General features: G+C 39.6%; 1 protein-coding gene across 5 annotated transcripts in view; it reads left to right on the top strand.

The window, feature by feature from the left end:
* CMKLR2 (chemerin chemokine-like receptor 2) overlaps positions 1-14,650 on the top strand; it is a 167,748-nt gene that overhangs the window by 143,685 nt on the left and 9,413 nt on the right. The gene's annotated exons all lie outside the window — the stretch shown is intronic.

Raw genomic sequence — 14,650 nt, 5'->3', positions numbered from 1 at the left:
AGTGCTATTAATGCTTCCTCCAAGTTATCCCCGTTCATGGTGAATTATGCATTTCAACCATCCTTGTTACCCGATTCATTCATGTCTCAGGGTATTCCGGCTTTGGAAGAGCATCTCCGGCAACTCCGTTCCACGTGGGTGCAGATTCAGGATTGCCTTCATCGTTCTATGCAGCGCCAAAAGTTCCAGGCTGATCGTAGGCGTCTGCCTGCGCCTTCCTAACAGGTTGGTGAGAGGGTTTGGCTGTTCTCTAGCAACTTGAACCTTTGTGTGCCTTCCAACAAACTGGCTCCCCGTTATGTTGGTCCTTTTTTAATACTTTGACGGGTCAATCCTGTGGCCTACGCTCTTGACCTTCCTCCTGCAATGCGCATCTCCAATGTTTTTCATGTCTCCCTCTTGAAACCATTGGTTTGTAATCAGTTTACCCTGTGTTGCCTCGTCCCTGTCCTATCTTTGTTGACAACCATGAAGAATATGAGGTCAGCAGCATTATTGACTCTCGTATGTCCAGGGGCCATGTACAGTATTTGGTTCACTGGTGGGGTTATGGTCCGGAGGAGCATTCATGGGTTCCCCTCTCGGATGTTCATGCTCCCGCCCTCCTCCGTGCCTTCCATGCCCGTTTCCCCAATAAGCCTTTTGTACTCTTGCAGGGGAGGGGTCGTTGAGGGGAGGGTACTTTCAGGATTTTTTCCCTGCTTAGTTTGCCATGTGCTGCTGGCAGCCATTTTACTCACCTCTCTTGCTGACTCTGGTGCATAGTGTGTGATGCTGCTCATTTCCTGCACGCCCTTTTATGGCCAGACTGGTGTACATCATCCATGTGAGACAGGTTGCAGTCTCAGAATTGTGATAGCATCACTTATTATTTAAAGGGCCTCTGTTCAGTATGCTTTGCCCTTGCATTGTCTCAGACCTGTTTGTGATTTCCAGTGTATTACCTGGCTGTCTGACGTCCCTCCTGGTTCCTGATCCTTGGCTTGTTCCTGACTCTGCTGTTCTCGTTGTTCCTGATTCCAGCTCATCTGACTACTCGCTTTGGCCCCTGACTCGGCTCGTCTGACTATTTGCTTTGGCTCCTGACTCGGCTTGTCTGACTACCAGCTCTGGTTTTGACTCCTGGCTTGTTATTTGATTTGTGGACTTTTTATTATTTTTTGTTATTAATAAAGGTGTGATTATTTTTGCACTTCTCGTCTCGGTCTGATTCCTGGCACCCTGACACTTTCCTTGTGAGAGGATAGTACATTATTTTCCACATTTAGTACTACTGTTATATATTGCTGGGTAATGATATTGTGCAAAGTGGCTACAGGATCCCTATATCTTGTATTATTGTTGTTATGTTGCTGTACAAGGGTAGGCTTTTTATTGGGAAAGGATAATAAATCACATCCAATATTCTGTTCCTCTGTTATATATTGCTAACTGATGAGGGTCATTACTCACTATGGTTATCATATTAAGAATTATGTTTTCTTAAACATTCTTAAGGACTATTATGGAGTAGCCCAGAAGTTCAATCCTATTGAACTTCAATCCTATTGGCTGATTGCATCAGCCAATAGGATTTTTTCTACCTTAATTCCGATTGGCTGATATAATTCTATCAGCCAATCGGAATTGAAGGGACGCCATCTTGGATGACGTCACTTAAAGGTACCTTCATTCTGTGTTAGCCGTCGATTGAACAGGATGCTCCGCGTCGGATGTCTTGAAGATGGACCCGCTCCGCACTTATTGGATGAAGATAGAAGATGCCGTCTGGATGAAGACTTCTGCCCATCTGGAGGACCACTTCACCCGGCTTGGATGAAGACTTCTCCCGGCTTCGTTGAGGACTTCGGCCCGGTTGGGTGAAGACTTCTCCCAGTAAGGTGATCTTCAAGGGGTTAGTGTTAGTTTTTTTTTAAGGGGGGTATTGGGTGGGTTTTAGAGTAGGGTTGGTTGTGTGGGTGGTGGGTTTTAATGTTGGGGGGGATTTGTAATTGTTTTTACAGGTAAGAGAGCTGATTACTTTGGGGCAATGCCCCACAAAAGGCCCTTTTAAGGGCTATTTGTAATTTAGTGTAGGGTAGGGCTTTTTTTTATTTTGGGGGGGGCTTTTTTATTTTTTTAGGGGGATTAGATTAGGTGTAATTAGTTTAAAAAGCTTGTAATTTGTTTATTATTTTCTGTAATTTAGTGTGTTTTTTTTTTGTACTTTAGATAATTTTATTTAATTGTATTTAATTGTATTTAATTTAGGCAATTAATTTAATTAAAGTGTAGTGTTAGGTGTAATTGTAACTTAGCTTAGTTTTTATTTTGTAACTTTGTATTTATTTTAGCTAGGTAGTTATTAAATAGTTAATAACTATTTAGTAACTATTCTACCTAGTTAAAATAAATACAAACTTGCCTGTAAAATAAAAATAAACCCTAAGCTAGATACAATGTAACTATTAGTTATATTGTAGCTATCTTACGGCTAGATTTGGAGTTTGGCTTTAGCCGTTAAAACCAGCGTTAGAGGCTCCTAACATTGGTTTTAGGCTAACTCCGGTATTTGGAGTCACTCAAAAAAGGGTCTAACGCTCACTTTTCAGCCGCGACTTTTCCATACCGCAGATCCCCTTACGTCAATTGCGTATCCTATCATTTCAATGGGATCTTTCTAACTCCGGTATTTAGAGTCGTGTCTGAAGTGAGCGTTAGAAATCTAACGACAAAACTCCAGCCGCAGAAAAAAGTCAGTAGTTAAGAGCTTTTTGGGCTAACGCCGGTTCATAAAGCTCTTAACTACTGTACTCTAAAGGACACTAACACCCATAAACTACCTATGTACCCCTAAACCGAGGCCCCCCCCACATCGCCGCCACTCGATTAAATTTTTTTAACCCCTAATCTGCCGATCGCCACCTACGTTATACTTATGTACCCCTAATCTGCTGCCCCTAACACCGCCGACCCCTGTATTATATTTATTAACCCCTAATCTGCCCCCCACAACGTCGCCGCCAGCTACCTACAATAATTAACCCCTAATCTGCCGACCGCAAAGCGCCGCCACCTACATTATAGCTATGTACCCCTAATCTGCTGCCCCTAACACCGCCGACCCCTATATTATATTTATTAACCCCTAATCTGCCCCCCTCAACGTCGCCTCCACCTGCCTACACTTATTAACCCCTAATCTGCCGAGCGGACCGCACCGCTACTATAATAAAGTTATTAACCCCTAATCCGCCTCACTAACCCTATAATAAATAGTATTAACCCCTAATCTGCCCTCCCTAATATCGCCGACACCTAACTTCAATTATTAACCCCTAATCTGCCGACCGGAGCTCACTGCTATTCTAATAAATGTATTAACCCCTAAAGCTAAGTCTAACCCTAACACTAACACCCCCTAACTTAAATATAATTTTAATCTAACGAAATAAATTAACACTTATTAAATAAATTATTCCTATTTAAAGCTAAATACTTACCTGTAAAATAAATCCTAATATAGCTACAATATAAATTATAATTACATTGTAGCTATTTTAGGATTAATATTTATTTTACAGGCAACTTTGTAATTATTTTAACCAGGTACAATAGCTATTAAATAATTAAGCACTATTTAATAGCTACCTAGTTAAAATAATTACAAAATTACCTGTAAAATAAATCCTAACCTGTTACAATTAAACCTAACACTATACTATCATTAAATTAATTAAATAAAATACCTATAATTACCTACAATTAAACCTAACACTACACTATCAATACATTAATTAAATACAATATCTACAAATAACTACAATGAAATAAACTAACTAAAGTACAAAAAATAAAAAAGAACTAAGTTACAAAAAATAAAAAAATATTTACAAACATAAGAAAAATATTACAACAATTTTAAACTAATTACACCTACTCTAAGCCCCCTAATAAAATAACAAAGACCCCCCAAATAAAAAATGCCCTACCCTATTCTAAATTACTAAAGTTCAAAGCTCTTTTACCTTACCAGCCCTGAACAGGGTCCTTTGCGGGGCATGCCCCAAGAAGTTCAGCTCTTTTGCCTGTAAAAAAAAACATACAATACCCCCCCCAACATTACAACCCACCACCCACATACCCCTAATCTAACCCAAACCCCCCTTAAATAAACCTAACACTAAGCCCCTGAAGATCATCCTACCTTGTCTTCACCTCACCAGGTATCACCGATCCGTCCTGGCTCCAAAATCTTCATCCAACCCAAGCGGGGGCTGGCGATCCATCATCCGGTGGCTGAAGAGGTCCAGAAGAGGCTCCAAAGTCTTCATCCTATCCGGGAAGAAGAGGCGATCCAGACCGGCAACCATCTTGATCCAAGCGGCATCTTCTATCTTCATCCGATGACGACCGGCTCCATCCTGAAGACCTCCACCGCGGACCCATCTTCTTCCGGCGACGTCCAACTGAAGAATGACGGTTCCTTTAAGGGACGTCATCCAAGATGGCGTCCCTCGAATTCCAATTGGCTGATAGGATTCTATCAGCCAATCGGAATTAAGGTAGGAATATTCTGATTGACTGATGGAATCAGCCAATCAGAATCAAGTTCAATCCGATTGGCTGATCCAATCAGCCAATCAGATTGAGCTCGCATTCTATTGGCTGATCGGAACAGCCAATAGAATGCGAGCTCAATCTGATTGGCTGATTGGATCAGCCAATCGGATTGAACTTGATTCTGATTGGCTGATTCCATCAGCCAATCAGAATATTCCTACCTTAATTCCGATTGGCTGATAGAATCCTATCAGCCAATCGGAATTCGAGGGACGCCATCTTGGATGACGTCCCTTAAAGGAACCGTCATTCTTCAGTTGGACGTCGCCGGAAGAAGATGGGTCCGCGGTGGAGGTCTTCAGGATGGAGCCGGTCATCATCGGATGAAGATAGAAGATGCCGCTTGGATCAAGATGGTTGCCGGTCCGGATCGCCTCTTCTTCCCGGATAGGATGAAGACTTTGGAGCCTCTTCTGGACCTCTTCAGCCACCGGATGATGGATCGCCAGCCCCCGCTTGGGTTGGATGAAAATTTTGGAGCCAGGACGGATCGGTGATACCTGGTGAGGTGAAGACAAGGTAGGATGATCTTCAGGGGCTTAGTGTTAGGTTTATTTAAGGGGGGTTTGGGTTAGATTAGGGGTATGTGGGTGGTGTGTTGTAATGTTGGGGGGGGGGTATTGTATGTTTTTTTTTACAGGCAAAAGAGCTGAACTTCTTGGGGCATGCCCCGCAAAGGGCCCTGTTCAGGGCTGGTAAGGTAAAAGAGCTTTGAACTTTAGTAATTTAGAATAGGGTAGGGCATTTTTTATTTTGGGGGTCTTTGTTATTTTATTAGGGGGCTTAGAGTAGGTGTAATTAGTTTAAAATTGTTGTAATATTTTTCTTACGTTTGTAAATATTTTTTTATTTTTTGTAACTTAGTTCTTTTTTATTTTTTGTACTTTAGTTAGTTTATGTCATTGTAGTTATTTGTAGGAATTGTATTTAATTTATTTATTGATAGTGTAGTGTTAGGTTTAATTGTAGGTAATTGTAGGTATTTTATTTAATTAATTTAATGATAGTATAGTGTTAGGTTTAATTCTAACTTAGGTTAGGATTTATTTTACAGGTAATTTTGTAATTATTTTAACTAGGTAACTATTAAATAGTTCTTAACTATTTAATAGCTATTGTACATGGTTAAAATAATTACAAAGTTGCCTGTAAAATAAATATTAATCCTAAAATAGCTACAATGTAATTATAATTTATATTGTAGCTATATTAGGATTTATTTTACAGGTAAGTATTTAGCTTTAAATAGGAATAATTTATTTAATAAGAGATAATTAATTTCGTTAGATGTAAATTATATTTAACTTAGTGGGGTGTTAGTGTTAGGGTTAGACTTAGCTTTAGGGGTTAATAAATTTATTAGAATAGCGGTGAGCTCCAGTCGGCAGATTAGGGGTTAATAATTGAAGTTAGGTGTCGGCGATGTTAGGGAGGGCAGATTAGGGGTTAATACTATTTATTATAGGGTTAGTGAGGCGGATTAGGGGTTAATAACTTTATTATAGTAGCGGTGCGGTCCGCTCGGCAGATTAGGGGTTAATAAGTGTAGGCAGGTGGAGGCGACGTTGTGGGGGGCAGATTAGGGGTTAATAAATATAATATAGGGGTCGGCGATGTTAGGGCAGCAGATTAGGGGTACATAGGGATAATGTAAGTAGCGGCGGTTTACGGAGCGGCAGATTAGGGGTTAATAATAATATGCAGGGGTCAGCGATAGCGGGGGCGGCAGATTAGGGGTTAATAAGTGTAAGGTTAGGGGTGTTTAGACTCGGGGTACATGTTAGAGTGTTAGGTGCAGACGTAGGAAGTGTTTCCGCATAGCAAACAATGGGGCTGCGTTAGGAGCTGAACGCGGCTTTTTTGCAGGTGTTAGTTTTTTTTTCAGCTCAAACAGCCCCATTGTTTCCTATGGGGGAATCGTGCACAAGCACGTTTTTGAGGCTGGGCGCTTGCGTAAGCAACTCTGGTATCGAGAGTTGAAGCTGCGTTAAATATGCTCTACGCTCCTTTTTTGGAGCCTTACGCAGCCTTTATGTGGACTCTCAATACCAGAGTTATTTTTATGGTGCGGCCAGAAAAAAGCCGGCGTTAGCTTTTTGGGTCGTTACCGACAAAACTCCAAATCTAGCCGTAAGAATCCAACAATTGTACATCATACAATTTATACAATAACAGATATTTCGACATGAAGTATTCTACTTAAAGGGACAGTCAAGTCCAACAAAAACTTTCATGGTTCAGAAAGGGCATGTAATTTTAAACAATTTTCCAATTTACTTTTATCACCAATTTTTCTTTGTTCTCTTGGTATTCTTAGTTGAAAGCTTAACCTAGGAGGTTCATATGCTAATTTCTTAGACCTTGAAGGCCGCCTCTTAAGAATGCATTTTAACAGGTTTTTCACCACTAGAGGGTGTTAGTTCATGTTTTTCATACAGATAACACTGTGCTCCTGCACGTGAAGTTACCTGGGAGCCATCACTGATTGGCTAAACTGCAAGTCTGTCAAAAGAACAAATAAAGGGGCAGTCTGCAGAGGCTTAGATACAAGATAATCACAGAGGTAAAAAATATATAAATATATCTGTGTTGGTTATGCAAAACTAGGAAATGGGTAAACAAGGGATTATCTATCTTTTAAAACAATAACAATTCTGGTGTAGACTGTCCCTTTAACATAGTGGATTCTTGTTTTAACAAACTCTGATTAAAACTTTTACAATAACAATGGTCTCCGTGTCTCAGTCAGCGTTACTAGTAAATGCGTTAAACAAATTATTAATCTATATAAAAATTATGTCACTCCTTTCAGTTTATTAATTTTATCTAGCAGTATTAGCTTCGTCTACATATGTTATATGAGTTGAAAAATTATTAGATTGTAGATGCCAACTGTTAAAGGGGGGGCTGTAAGGATTTTTTTTTTCTTTTTTTGGGATATTTTTAATTTTTTAAATATTTCTCCAACTCCACCTGGGATTCAATGAACGGGTCCCTGTTTTCTCTTGTTAAGTGTATCCAGTCCACGGATCATCCATTACTTATGGAATATATTCTCCTTCCCAACAGGAAGCTGCAAGAGTCCACCCACAGCAAAGCTGCCATATAGCCATATAGCTCCTCCCCTAACTGCCATATTCAGTCATTCTCTTGCAAGCCTCAACATAGATAGGAGGTCGTGAGAGTCTGTGGTGCTTTCTACTTAGTTTATTCTTCAATCAAGAGTTTGTTATTTTTAAATGGCACGGAGTGTGCTGTTTATCTCAGGCAGTATTTGGAAGAAGAATCTGCCTGCGTTTTTCTATGATCTTAGCAGACGTAACTAAGATCCATTTGCTGTTCTCACACATTCTGAGGAGTGAGGTACTTCAGAGGGGGAATGGCATGCAGGTTTTCCTGCAGATAAGGTATGCGCAGTAAAATATTTTTCTAGGAATGGAATTGACTAAGAAAATACTGCTGATACCGAAGTAATGTAAGTAAAGCCTTAAATGCAGCGATAGCGACTGGTATCAGGCTTATTAATAGAGATACATACTCTTGTAAAAATGTGTTTTAAAACGTTTGCTGGCATGTTTAATCGTTTTTTAACATATGTTTGGTGATAAAACTTATTGGGGCCTAAGTTTTTTCCACATGGCTGGCTTAAATTTGATACCTTGCTTCTTCGGAGGCTATTTTTGGGAGAAAGGGTTTTTTACAGGCAGTGGTAACTTCCGTTTAAGTACCTGCCTTGTCCCTCCCATCATCCGTGTACTTTAGCTTTGGTATTGGTATTCCATAAGTAATGGATGATCCGTGGACTGGATACACTTAACAAGAGAAAACATAATTTATACTTACCTGATAAATTTATTTCTCTTGTAGTGTATCCAGTCCATGGCCCGCCCTGTCACTTTAAGGCAGGTAATTTTTTCATTTGAACTACAGTCACCACTGCACCCTATGGTTTTTCCTTTCTCTGCATGTTTTCGGTCGAATGACTGAATATGGCAGTTAGGGGAGGAGCTATATGGCAGCTTTGCTGTGGGTGGACTCTTGCAGCTTCCTGTTGGGAAGGAGAATATATTCCATAAGTAATGGATGATCCGTGGACTGGATACACTACAAGAGAAATAAATTTATCAGGTAAGCATAAATTATGTTTTCATTGTTATAAGAACTGTATTCTTCTAGTTTAAGTAAGTGTGATACTTTAGGTCTCCACATTTTCACATTGGGGACAATTTTTGCTTTCCAATTTTTTACTATGAGGACCTTAGCACTGTTAACCATGATTCTAAAGAGGGGTCTATAGAGTCTGGAGGGAAGCTTTACGGATTTATTTAACAACCAAAACTGGGGATCGAGGGGAAGGATGGTGTGTAGAACTGTTTCTATTTCTGCGATTACTTCTCTCCAGAATTGATTAAGTTGGGGCAGCACCACCACCACATATGGCTCATTCCGCTTCCAACATGTCCACATCTCCAGCACCTATTGCTGGTTTGGGGAAATAATCTATGCAAACGTTTTGGCGTTAGATACCAGCAATGTAGTATTTTAAGGTTTATTTCTAGTATAGAAGATGAGGTGGAGGAGGACTTGGTATTATTAAATAAGTGTTTAGCTGTTTGCGGAGTGATGATGGTACCTAGTTCTTTTTCCCAAATTTCAATGTAATGTGGAGTGTTACCTGGGGGCGGTTGGGTGAGGAGTCGGTATATATGGGACAGGGAATGTTTAATGGGGGGGAGATATGTACATTTTTTCTAGATTAGTTAGGGGACGGACTAGATTGGGAAACTGTTTATGGGTAGTAATGTAGTGATGAAATCTTCTATATGAGAACCAGTCCTGAGCCCAAGGGATGCCCTGCTCTCTTAGTTGTCTCTGTGTGCTAATCTTTTCGTTGTTTGTTATGTGATGAATGTCTGTGTCAAGTAGGGAAGGGGTCCCACCAGTGGGCTTCCTTGGTGACATATCTATTGCATTGTTTTTTTAAGAATATAAAAAAGTCTCAAAATCATGTTTTTCATAATCTTAATTTACAATATTTATAACATTGTGTGGCCATCTTTTTAGAGCACTGTGAATAATATTCGGCAATGACAAACTTAAATTTATTTTTACAGCATTAAAAGTTTAAAGAAAGTAATTGAGTTAAACATGCCCAATATAGCCATCATTCCCATATACAAATTACATTCAGATTGTCCAGGATGTTTAATTTTACACTTGTAAATGACTGTATTCCTATGCTACAATTTTGGTAATACATTTTTATAATTTTATTTCACTGTATTATGCCCCATCTTTGTGATTTACTGTCACCTTTTGTGAGATGTAAATCTTGGGCAAAGATAATCTGTGCAGTGTAAACAATATGCAAATGATTGTTTAGCAGATACCATCCCATTTCAATGGGAGCCCATAATAGTAAAAAAATGGCTGATAATTAGGAAGTCCTAAGTGAGAATAAAGGTACTATGTAAACTGCAGAGGGATTTTAAGCTTTGAAAATAAAACATTAATGATGCCCAATGACCACAGATAATGAATTATTGCCTATGGGCTAGATTACGAGTGGAGCAGTAGTTTGCGCTCGTGTTTGAGCATAAAATGTAGCCAAAAAAAAAGTAATATAGCTGTGAGTATTTAAAGAGCTACATAAGAAGATAATATTTTATACTCCATAATCTAATATTCTGCACATAGCAAAATATGTTCTATTTATTCTTGAAGATATATTTAAATATATATCTGATGGATGTTTGCAAACAAATTAAATATGAATATTGCATTAATATTATTTTGTCATGTTTTCATCTACTTGATTGCAAGGGGCTCCAATGCATATAAACATATATATATAGTGGTCTGAAACAAAGACCTGAAATATATAATACTTTATTTATTTGGAATTGACATAGAGTGTTATAACAGTTGGAATCAAAATCACAAAATAAAACAAAGTATTGAGTTCACTGTTGCTGAGTTAACGTTTAATACTGTCCTTTGTTTAAGTCTTGCTTGATAGGAGTTCTTGTCTTGTAACTTAAAACACAGCTAAACTAGTAAAAAGAAAAACAAAATACCATTCTTTCTGTTTATCAAAATCACAAAGTACAGCAAGGTAAAGAATTCCCTATTTCTGAGTCCGGTTTTGATACTGTCCTTTGTTTAACTCTTGCTTGATTAGAGTTCTTGTCCTGTAACTTGAAAAAAGCTAGACGAGTAAAACCAAAATACCATTCATTCGGCTAGATTACGAGTTTTTGTCGATAAGGTTTAAGTTTATGCTCACCGCTCACCTACAAACAGCGCTGGTATTACGAGTTTTCTCAAAGCCGGCATTAGCCGCAGAAAAGTGAGCGGAGAGCAAAATTTAGCTCCACATCTCACCTCAATACCAGCACTGCTTACGGCTGATTTTCCCATAGGAAACAATCGGGCTGTGCCGGCTGAAAAAAAACCTAACACCTGCAAAAAAGCAGCGTTCAGCTCCTAACGCAGCCCTATTGATTCCTATGGGGAAATACTTTTTATGTCTACACCTAACACCCTAAAATGGACCCCGAGTCTAAACATCCCTAATCTTACACTTATTAATCCCTAATCTGCCGCCCCCGACATCGTCGCCAACTGCATAATCTTGTTAACCCCTAATCTGCCGCTCCGGACACCGCCGCCACCTGCATTATACCTATGAACCCCTAATCTGCTGCCCCCAACATCGCCGACACCTACATTATAGTTATTAACCCCTAATCTGCTGCCCCCAATGTCGTCGCAACCTGCCTACAATTATTAACACCTAATCTGCCACCCCCAAAGTCGCCGCCACTATAATAAAGTTATTAACCCCTAAATCTAAGTCTAACCCTAAACCTAACCCCCCCAACTTAAATATAATTTAAATAAATCTAAATAAAAATACTATTATTAACTACATTATTCCTATTTAAAACTAAATACCTATAAAATAAACCCTAACATAGCTGCAATATAACTAATAGTTACATTGTAGCTAGCTTAGGGTTTATTTTTATTTTACAGGCAACTTTGTATTTATTTTAACTAGGTACAATAGTTATTAAATAGTTATTAACTATTTAATAACTGCCTAGCTAAAATAAGTACAAATTTACCTGTAAAATAAAACCTAACCTAAGTTACAATTACACCTAACACTACACTATAATTAAATTAATTACCTAAATTAACTACAATTAATTACAATTAAATAAAATAAATTAAGTACGAAAAACCCCCCCACTAAATTACAGAAAATAATAAAATAATTACAAGTTTTTAAAACTAATTACACCTAATCCCCCTAATAAAATAAAAAAGCCCCTCAAAATAAAAAAAATCCCTACCATATACTAAATTACAAATAGCCCTTAAAATTGCCCCAAAGTAATCAGCTCTTTTACCTGTAAAAAAAAATACAATACCCCCCCAACATTAAAACCCACCACCCACACACCCTACCCTACTCTAAAACCCACCCAATCCCCCCTTAATAAAACCTAACACTAACCCCTTGAAGATCACCCTACGTTGAGACGTCTTCACCCAACCGGGCATAAGTCCTCAACGAAGCCGGGCGAAGTGGTCCTCCAGATGGGCAGAAGTCTTCACCCAACCGGGCAGAAGAGATCCTCCAGATGGGCAGAAGTCTTCATCCAGGCGGCATCTTCTATCTTCATCCATCCGGAGCGGAGCGGGTCCATCTTCAAGACATCAGATGCGGAGCATCCTCTTCAAACGAAATCCGACGACTAAATGACGGTACCTTTAAGTGACATCATCCAAGATGGTGTCCCTTGAATTCCAATTGGCTGATAGAATTCTATCAGTCAATCGGAATTAAGGTAGAAAAAATCCTATTGGCTGATCCAATCAGCCAATAGGATTGAGCTCGCATTCTATTGGCTGTTCCAATCAGCCAATAGAATGCTAGCTGAATCCTATTGGCTGATTGGATCAGCCAATAGGCTTAAACTTAAATCCTATTGGCTGATTGCATTAGCCAATAGGATTTTTCCTACCTTAATTCCGATTGGCTGATAGAATTCTATCAGCCAATCGGAATTCAAGGGACGCCATCTTGGATGACGTCATTTAAAGGAACATTCATTTGTCGGGTAGTCGTTCTGGATGGATGCTCCGCGTCGGATGTCTTCAAGATGGAGCCGCTCCTCGTCGGATGGATGAAGATAGAAGATGCCGTCTGGATGAAGACTTCTGCCCATCTGGAGGACCTCTTCTGCCCAGATAGGATGAAGACTTCTGCCCATCTGGAGGACCTCTTCTGCCCGGTTGGGTGAAGACTTCTGCCCGTCTGGAGGACCATTTCGCCCGGCTTTGTTGAGGACTTAGGTCCGGTTGGGTAAAAACGTCTCAAGGTAGGGTGATCTTCAAGGGGTTAGTGTTAGGTATTAAGGGGGGATTGGGTGGGTTTTAGAGTAGGGTTGGGCGTGTGGGTGGTGGGTTTAATATTGGGGGGTATTGTACTTTTTTTTTACAGGTAAAAGAACTGATTACTTTGGGGCAATGCCCCCACAAAAGGCCCTTTTAAGGGCTATTTGTAATTTAGTATAGGGTAGGGATTTTTTTATTTTGGGGGGCTTTTATATTTTATTAGGGGGATTAGATTAGGTGTAATTAGTTTAAAAAACTTGTAATTATTTTATTATTTTCTGTAATTTAGTGTTTTTTTCATACTTTAGTTTATTTAATTTAATTGTAATTAATTGTAGTTAATTTAGGTAATTAATTTAATTATAGTGTAGTGTTAGGTGTAATTGTAACTTAGGTTAGGTTTTATTTTACAGGTAAATTTGTACTTATTTTAACTAGGTAGCTATTAAATAGTTAATAACTATTTAATAACTATTCTACCTAGTTAAAATAAATACAAAGGGGGCGGAGCCTGGAGAGTTTGAGAGCCTGAAAAACTTCTTAAGTATACCCTGGACTTTTATCTAATAGCTGGCGAAAGCTGAATTTAACTTAGGGTGTCACTCTTTTGAATTAGGACCGGAGCTTCATTTTGAGCCTACATAAGCGGTGGCCATTTTAACAACCTCGTGGCTGCAGAATCTTCCAACTTCAGCCAGGCTCCCAACTTATGCTGAGGACTGTTACCAACTTTTAGACCCCCGGCGGGTACCCTTTGTGGGCCTGTCGTTATGAAGCAGTGCTATCTCACCAGTCACTGCAACACTATAACGCACTGGGAGTTAAAGGGGATATACTACACGTATACCGGATGGAGCCTAACGAGGTCTATCTTCTTAAGAGGATTACAGTTCTGTTGAATGATCACTTCATGCATCTGGAGAGTACATTTGCCGCTGCTTGGGGTGATGGAGGAGACATGGCCATTTAGAATAACGTGGACTTGGTGCACATACCAATCTCCCAGATGTCACCCAACAAGGAAATTGAGAAGCCCTCTGCAACAACTCAGATCGTGATGCCCCAGACAGATGACCGCTATATAACTATACCAATTGGGCCCCCCATAGAGAGAGACGCAGCAGGCCAAACATTAACACAGTTAGAAGCCGCTCTATACTCTATTCCCATGAGGGCTCCTAACCTACCTGTTCAGAAGAGTCGAAGGGACTGTAATAGCACTTCAATGTCGGCTACACCAATGCTGCAGATTGATGCGTCAGCTATAGAGGATGAATGGTTGACGTCCTGGAGGGCTTTGTGTCTGACCACAGTATTAATTCGCTATAACAGCGCCTGGTGGGACAATTTCAGTTTTGGGCTGGGCAGCAGGTGGATACATCTGGGGCCCCACAGTGGCCCTTTGTCCCCTTATCCCTGCATGAGTGAGTTGAGGATTGGTGTGGGTTAATAATTTACACAGGATTGGACTGAGCACATGAACGGTATATCTCTCACGTATATCTGGACACTTAAAAGTACTCAAACTCTCAACCCCACAATTGAAAACTTCCTTAAAAATTGACCTGCACTTCGCAATTGCCTTTTTTGATAAGCACAATTCTTACAGTATCTACCCTTATCTATACTGCTCTCTCTA

The sequence above is a fragment of the Bombina bombina genome, chromosome 1 (assembly GCF_027579735.1).
Source record: "Bombina bombina isolate aBomBom1 chromosome 1, aBomBom1.pri, whole genome shotgun sequence".
NCBI classification, from domain to species: Eukaryota; Metazoa; Chordata; class Amphibia; order Anura; family Bombinatoridae; genus Bombina; species Bombina bombina.
The sequence above is the reverse complement of the archived record's forward strand: the minus strand, read 5'-3'. Positions and strand labels throughout refer to the sequence as shown.